Source organism: Papio anubis, chromosome 1, assembly GCF_008728515.1.
Source record: "Papio anubis isolate 15944 chromosome 1, Panubis1.0, whole genome shotgun sequence".
Lineage (NCBI taxonomy): Eukaryota > Metazoa > Chordata > Mammalia > Primates > Cercopithecidae > Papio > Papio anubis.
Window position 1 is genome coordinate 53,663,348 of NC_044976.1, and position 9,000 is coordinate 53,672,347.

At 42.3% G+C, this 9,000-nt stretch overlaps 1 pseudogene; it reads left to right on the forward strand.

Moving 5' to 3' along the window:
- The first annotated feature begins 6,144 nt into the window (after nt 1-6,144).
- Nucleotides 6,145-8,470, forward strand: LOC101004141 (annotated as a pseudogene).
- The last annotated feature ends 530 nt before the right edge of the window (nt 8,471-9,000 follow it).

Below are 9,000 nucleotides of genomic sequence, written 5' to 3' on the forward strand. Positions count from 1 at the left end.
GCAACAGGTTCCCCCGGGTCGGGAGGGGCCGCAGCGCCGCGCCGCGCCGCGCCGCGCAGCTCGCAGCGCCGAACGTCGCTGAAATCCCCTGGCCGGCCGAGCCTCCGCAGCCGCGACGCGGCTTCCCTCGGTCCGAGTCCCCCGAGCCTCTCCGAGCCCCCGTTGGACTTCCCCTCCCTGGCCGGCGCCGCCCGACCAGCCTTCCCGCATCCTAGAGGGAATTCCCTCGCCGCGGCTGTGAGGCACCTACACCCCGGCCTGAAATGCACCGCAGTCCTGAAGGAAATCCACCCTCATCCCACGCAGATTCACCCGCAACGCTGCCTGAATACGCCTGGCTGCCTACAGAAATTCCTGCCCAAACCAGATGCGTGGACCACCTGAGCTGAAATTCACGCTCACTGACACTCGACCCTAGCCCCGCCAGCCCTTGCCGAAATCACCCTAAACCCGTTGAAATTAATTCTCAGCCGTCCGAATTTTCCTTTCAAGATTGACCACCTGTCTCCGCCAAACTGACTGAACTCTACCGAACTCTTACCCTGAAATCCCCTGGGAGTCCAAAATATATTTTTTCAGCCCGAAATCTAAATCCCAGTTCTCTGTGTGGAAACCTCCAGAAACCCAGACTCTTGTTACTTCGACCACAGACTCGTTCGAACATCGTGGACATCGCCTTCCCACATTTTCACCGCAGTCTTTGGCTCTGATTCTTTGTCCCTGCCTCTTGGGCAGCATCCTATCCCTATTTCTTTCCACCTTTGAGCATCCGTCTACCACTTTGAAGGCCTGCTTTCTTTGCTTTCTCTTCTCTCTCACCTTTGGCATTGGCACTCTGGGGCCATATCTTTAGTTCCCTTGACTTCCACTATCTAAGCCAACGGTGTCCAATCTTTTGGCTTCCCTGGGCTACATTGGAAGAAGAAAAATTGTCTTGGACCACACATAAAATACACTAACACTAATGATAGCTGATGAAATGTTTTAAAACTCTCATCATGTTCTAAGAAAGCACATAGAATACACTAACGCTAATGATAGCTGATTAAATTTTTTAAAACTCTCATCATGTTCTAAGAAAGTTTACGAATTTGTGCTGAGCCGCATTCAAAGCCGTCCTGGGCCTAAGTCCTTGCTATTTTTCCTCTTCAATTTCCTTCAATTCATAGTTCTCTAGGTTATTTTCCCACCCTTTCCCAAGATTCAGATACCTATTCCTTCGTTCTTGCTGAGTTCATCTCCTATGCCTATTCTTACATACTTGCTGAATTCATCTTGTAATGTCCTCATCCTGGTTTCTTCCTGAACCTGAAATCCAACTAACCTTTCTTTTTCATCCCATCAAACCCCTGCTGTTGCCAAACCAGCACTCACTAAGATCTCCAAATACACCAAATATTAAATTAGTGCCAGTACCCAGACATTGTCTCTGCACTCTGCTGGCATATTTTCCCCTGGACCACGAACCCTTCGTACCTAGTAAATTGCCACCTACATTTATAAACACCAGCAATTTGATTTACAGGGTGGATTTGTCACTATTGGTTACTTTTAAATGAAGTTACTGTATTTGTTTTTTCCATTAAATGCGACATTATAAAGCCTAGACCTCATATCCAAAGCAAATAAAGTCTCTTAATTTTTGAATTAAAAGTAACAAAAGGAAACCTTCTCATACTTCTGAACAACAATGACAAGAAGGAATGCCTATAATTGGTTTGAGTCACAATGTATATATTGAAATAAAAGTTTATTAAGTATGAACTTCTAGGTACACAATGAAGTTTTAAATGTTTATCTGAATAAATTTATTCAATAAATAATTCAATAAATAATATATTCAATAAATTTAATAAATAGAATAAAAATGATTCTATTTACTAGGTGCCAGGTACTATTCTTGGCACAAACAAAAATTTGATGATGGCAAAGTGAGGGCATTCAATTCTGCCTTGTGTTTGAAGAGTTAGTGACTAAGAAATGAATTACAAGGAGAGAGGAAGTAACAGGTAACGAAAAAATTGTCACTAAAATTTGAGGTTGAATCTAAGAGGTCATGAGAGAGCCAACTGAATCAGATGGCACGTTAAAAGACTCATCAACGGTGGCAGGTTTATAGAACATGACAGAGGAAGCTGTGCTTAGCTGAGAAGAGGAAGCAGAGAAAAACAAAGTCTGTGATAAAAACTGGAAAGGAGCCACAAAAGGCCACAAAAAACAAGGAAGTCCATTTTGGAACCGGATCCTGGAGTGACTGAAAAGGCAGAGTGTCATTTGAGGATGCGAGTAGTATAATCATACTTTTTTTGCATATAAGAAAGCAAGTGAGTACTTCAAACTGTGGAATTGGGATAGCAGGGGTGGGGCCTATGAGATGAATATTCATAATTTTCATTTACATTTTTATTTTTATTGCAGTAAAATCTAGAAAATGTTGAGAAGATTTTTAAAAATTTACATTCAATTCCCATACCTCTTTCTCTAGAAAGGTTCTAAAGGAAAAAGAAAAAAAAATAGCTACATCTAGAAGTAAGGTATGATGAATTATCTTGAAGACTGAGGGTTTTCTAATGTTAATAAGTAGTTTTTCAGATTATTTATTGAATATCTACTTTGAGCCAGGCTGAGGACTAGGGAGACAACTGTGAGAAAAACATTACACAATTTCTGCCCCTTTGGAACTTACCGTCTATAATAAAGGGAAATCGACAAATAATAGTCATAAAGCATGATAGGTACTTTGATGGGGGAATTTCAGGACATAAGGGGCAAATTCTTGCCCTCTGTGGGGGTAATTACCAAGTCTATGAAAACTGAAAAGTTTCCCAGAGAAGATGACATTCAAACTATAATCTGACATAAGGTTGGAAAGCCAGGAAAAGGAGTATGAAATAAGGAGAGAAAGTTCAAAAGAACAGGAACAGCATGTGCAAAGGTCCTGTTGTGGGTGAAAATAAAGCAATTTGAATGAATTAAAAGCCAGTGGAGTATAGAATTCTAGAGAGAGATGGATTGAACATTCCTAACCTGAAATCTGGGGAAAAAAATTTATTTTCTTATTCTTTTTTGTTTTCTTATTAAGAGATGGGGTTTCACCATGCTGCTCAGGCTGGTCTCAAACTCCTGAGCTCAAGTGATCTTCCCACCTCGGCCTCCCAAAGTGCTGGGATAATAGGCATGTGAGCCACTGCACCCAGTCCAAAATTTGAATTTTTTTTTTTTTGATTTGGAGTCTCACTCTGTCACCCAGGCTGGAGTGCAGTGGTGCCATCTCGGCTCACTGCAACCTCTGCCGCAGGTTCAAGCGATTCTCCTGTCTCAGCCTCCCAAGTAGCTGGAATTACAGGCATCTGCCACCATGTCCGGCTAATTTTTGTATTTTTAGTAGAGGCAGGGTTTCACTATGTTGGCCAGGCTGGTCTCAAGCTCCTGACCTCAAGTGATCTGCCTCCCTCGACCTCCCAAAATGCTGAGATTACAGGTGTGAGCCACCATGCCCAGCCCCCAAAATTTGAAAATTTGTGTGCTGACATGATGCCACAAGTGGAAAACTCCGCACTTGACTTCATGTGATAGATTGCAGACAAAACATGGGTGGAAACTGAAAGCCTGCCATTGTTTGTTATTGTTGTTGTTTAACAGCTAATATAGGTATTCTGGGGATAATACTGCCCTGTTTAGGTATGCTGAACACATTATTCTTTCACTGTATTAAGCATATGCCATATTTTTTACTGTTAAGTACTTAAGTGTGAATGGTATAAGAAAAAAATTGCTTATTGGTAGCATACATATTCATAGTCAGGAGTGATGGTGATGCCAGATAATCACAGATTGTCTACATCAGTAGCTCACATGGTGACACCTCTGCTTTCTGATGGTTCAATGTATACGAACTTTGTTTCATGCATAAAATTAAAAATGTGTATTTGGTTGGTGCAAAAGTAATTGCAGTTTTTGCCATTGCTCTTAATGGCAAAACTGCAATTACTTTTGCATTGACTTAATATAAAATTATCTTCAGGCAGAGAGTGATAGCTCACATCTGTAATCCCAGCACTTTGAAAAGCCGAGGCAGGCAGATCACCTGAGGTCAGGAGTTCAAGACCACCCTGGCCAACATGGTGAAACCCTGCCTCTGCTAAAAATACAAAAAATTAGCCAGACATGGTGGTGGTTGCCTGTAATCCCAGTTACTCGGGAGGCTGAGGCAGGAGAATCGCTTGAACCCAGGAGACGGAAGTTGCAGTGAGCCAAGATTGCACCATTGCACTCCAGCCTGGGCAACAAGAGTGAAACTCCATCTGAAAAAAAAAAAAATATTAGTTGGACATGGTGGCACACTTGTGAGCTCAGCTACACAGGAGCTGAGGCAGAAGAATTGCTTGAACCCAGGAGGTGGAGGTTGCAGTGAGCTCAGATCGCTCCCCTGTACTCCAGCCTGGGTGACAGAGAGAGACTCCATCTCAATAAATAAATAAATAAATAAATAAATTTATCTTCAGCTTAGGTGTATAAGGTGTGTATAAAGGCTGGGCGCAGTGGCTCATGCCTGTAATCCCAGCACTTTGGGAGGCCAAGGCAGGCGGATCACAAGATCAGGAGATCAAGGCCATCCTGGCTAACGTGGTGAAACCCCATCTCTACTAAAAATACAAAAAAAAAAATTAGCCGACGTAGTGGCACACACCTGTAGTTCCAGCTACTCAAGAGGCTGAGGCAGGAGAATCGCTTGAACCCAGGAGGCAGAGGTTGCAGTGAGTCGAGATCATACCACTGCACTCCATCCTGGGTGACAGAGTGAGACTCTGTCTAAAAAATAAATAAATAAAAATAAGATTTGTATAAAACAAATGACTTTTGTGTTTATACTTGGGTCCCATTCCTAAGATATCTTATTGTGTATATGCAAATATTCCAAAATCCAAAAATGTCCAAAATCTGAAAAACTTGTGGTCCCAAGCATTTCCGATGAGAGATATTCAACATGTAGTAGTGAGAAAAGAAGCTAAGAAGGTGGACAGACACCAGTTCCAAGAGGGCCGCTTAAACTGCAATAAGGAAATTGAACTTTATTCTGAGGGAATGGAAAGTCACAGAAACATTTATGCAGAGGACAGAAATGATGCTACTTAAATTGTAGAAAGATCAACCTAACTCAATTTGGAGAATGGTTTAGAAGGGAGGAAAAGTGAAGGCAGAGAACCCGGTAAGGAGACAAAACCAGTTAGCCTTCCTAGGTAACCACTTTGGAATGAAAAGTTGAATTTTATTTTCTTATGCAGTGTACAATTTTTGTCTTTTGTCTTGCTTTGAAGCAGTTTTAGTGTGATATGTCTAGATGTGGCTTTCTTTGTATTTATCTTCAATGGAGTTTGTAGAGTTTGTTGAGTATGTGGTTTGAGGTCTTTAATTAGCTTGGAAAATTCTTGGTCATTATTTCTTCATATATTGCTTTTGTTTCATTGTCTCTCTCTTCTCCTTCTGGGACATTAATTACATAAATGTGAGACCTTTTTCACCAAATCACATTTGTCTCCTATGTTTGTTTGTTTATTTTATAATTTTTTTTTTTTTGAGACAGGGTCTCACACTGTTGCCAGGCTGGAGTGCAGTGGTGTGTTCCCAGTTCTCTGCAGCCTCAATCTCCTGGGCTCAAACAATCCTGTCACCTCAGCCTCCCAAGTAGCTGGGAGTAGAGACATGAGCCATCTGCCTGGCTAATTTTCAAAATTTTTTTTTGTAGAGACAGGGTCTCACTGTGTTGTCCAGGCTGGTCCCAAATTCCTGGGCTCAAGTGATCCACCTGCCTTGGCCTCCTAAAGTGTTATATTCTTCTCTCTCTTCATGCTCATCTCAATATTTTTTTCTGCCTCTTTTCTCATTCACAAATTCTCCCTTCAGCTATATCTAATCTGCTGGCTTTTTTTTTTTTTTTTTTTTTGAGACAGAGTCTTGCCCTGTTGCCCAGGCTGGAGTACAATGATGTGATCTCGGCTCACTGCAATCTCCGCCTCCTGGGTTCACACCATTCTCCTGCCTCAGCCTCCCAAGTAGCTGGGACTACAGGTGCCCACCACCATGCCCAGCTAAGTTTTTGTATTTTTAGTAGAGATGGGGTTTCACCATGTTAGCCAGGATGGTCTCGATCTCCTGACCTCATGATCCGCCTGCCTTGGCCTCCCAAAGTGCTGGAATTACAGGCATGAGCCACCGCACCTGGCCTAATCTGCTGTTGTCTACTTATTGTGTTCTTAATTTTAGTTATTGTATATATTTCTATAAATTCACTTTAATTTTTTATGACTTCCACATCTGTGCTGAAGCTATCTTGTCATTTAATTTCGCAAACATTAATCACAGCTGTTTATAGTTTGTGTCTGATAACTTCCATACCTGGATCTCTTGTGGGTCTGTTTCTATTGTCTGATTTTTCTCTTGATTATCAGTCACTTCTTATATTTTTATCAGCATAGTTTTTTTGAAATGGAAAATTGTGTTTTAAAAACTATAGAGATGACCTGAGGTTCTAGTTGATACCTTATTTAAGGGAGGATTCACTTTAGTTTCAACAAGCAGTTGGGAGTACATATAATAAGCAACTTAAGTCCCACTGTGCCTCCTCATTGGCCACACTCCCTCCAGGCACTGGCTTCTCTGAGCCACCAGCCTGTGGCTGCCCTGGCCCACCTGCACCTCTGGCAGCACCATGACAGATCAGGCCTTTGTGACACTGACCACAAATGATGCCTACACCAAAGGTGCCCTGGTCCCGGACTCATCTCTGAAACAGCACAGGACCACCAGGAGGCTAGTCAGGCTCCCCACCCCACAGGTCTCAGACTCCATGAGAAAAGTTTGAAAGGGAGTCTTTGATGAAGTCATCATGGTAGATGTCTTGGACAGCGGTGATTCTGCTCATCTAAGCTTAATGAAGAGGTCACAGTTGGGTGTCATGCTGACAAAGCTCCACTGCTGGTCGCTTACATATTATTCAAAATGTGTATTCATGGATGCAGATACTCTGGTCCCAGCAAATATTGATGATCTTTTTGAGAGAGAAGAATTGTTAGCAGCACCTGACCCAGGGTAGTCTGACTGCTTCAATTCTGAATTTATCAGCCTTCAGTTGAAACATATAATCAGCTGTTGCATCTTGCTTCTGAGCAAGGTAGTTTTGATGGTGGGGAACAAAGCATACAGAACACGTTTTTTAACAGCTGGGCAACAACAGCTATCAGAAAACACCTGCTGTTTATTTATAGCCTAAGTCGCATCTCTGTATATTCCTACCTCCCAGCATTTAAAGTGTTTGGCGGAAGTGCCAAAGTTGTGCATTTCCTGGGACGAGGCAAACCATGGAATTATGATCCCAAAACAAAAAGTGTCAAGTGAGTCCCACCATCACAACATGACTCATTCAGAGTTTCTCATCCTGGTGGAACATCTTTACCACCATCATTTTACCTCTACTTCAACAATTTGGCCTTGTCAAAGGCAACTGCTCATACATAAATGTGGAAGATGTCTCAGGAGCCATATCACATCTCTCTCGGGGAGATCCCCGCTATGGCCCAGCTTTTGTATCCTCAGAAGAATGGAAGGAGCAGTGGGAACAGGGCCAGGCTGATTACATGGGAGCAGATTCCTTTGGCAACATGGAGAGGAAACTTGACACTTACCTCCAGTAGAAACACTGCACTTTCCTGTGGACACATCCACTTCACAAGCCTTGTTTCTGATACTTAGTATCTAGAGCTGGGTTGAGAAAAGTCTGTTACAGTCGCTAGAGGTTTTCACTAAAACTTACCAGATGAGGGGTTTTTGTAAGACAACAGGTGAGAACTGGGCAAAAGTTGTGAAGCAGCAATTCTGTTGTTACCTGGACAGCGTTTTGCTTTTTAATCCTATTTAGCTTGTTTCAGAAATTCTCACTTTTGTTGACTGCCAACATACAAAGTAAGGGAAGCTCAATATTAAGCTGTTAAGGTGGCTGTATCGATTCTTAAAATCTGCAGAGCCTGGTTTCAAATCAGTCACTGCTTTCAGAAGTAGACATGGCATCTGATCCTTGCTTGCTTGCTGGTTGTACCTACCTTTCACTAGACCTGCATTTTAGAATTGCCCCGTGCTGCCAGAGTGAGTGATTGTAATTCTGCTTGCAGGTAAATATAGCTTATATTAACACTGCTGAATGATTCATAAACGTATCAACAAATAGCATTAACCCATTTTATTTCCTGGTCTTAGTGTCTGAAGATGTTCACCAGTTTTCTATGTACGGTAAGGCAGCATGCTAAAATGCTTTTGTTCAGTCTGCATATTTGAAAATAGCAATATGTTCTCTGATGGTTACCTACAGTGGCACCCTGTATGAAAAATAAAGACTTTTGCAGTAAAAAATAAAAAATAAGCAACCTTTGGGAGGCCGAGGCGGGCGGATCATAAGGTCAGGAGTTTGAGACTAGCCTAGCAAATATGGTGACACCCTGTCTCTAATACAAAAATTAACTGGGCATGGTGGCGCATGCCTGTAGTCCCAGCTACTCGGGAGGCTGAGGCAGAAGAATCACTTGAATCTGGTAGGCAGAGGTTGCAATGAGCTGACATCGTGCCACTACACTCCAGCCTGGGCAACACAGCAAGACTCTGCCTCAAAAAAAAAAAAAAAAAAAAAAAAGCAATTTAATTCAATCAGAGATTAGAAGGGTTTTTGTGGGTTTGCTGGACCTCAGTCTTTGTGAGGCCTAGTCTATATTTGGCCCATCCTTACTTGGAGGATTCTGATTTACTTGTTTATTGCTGTATCTCAAACCACTTCAATACTTGTGGCTTAAAACAATAGTGATTTCTTGTAATTCTCTGGGTTGACTAGACAGTTCTCCATTTGGTGTTGGATGGCATCATTTGTAAAGCTGCATTCAGCTGGGCACTGGGCTGGGGCATTTTGGTAAGCTTTCACATAGCATCTCTATACGGTATTCCATCCCCCAGGGCCTT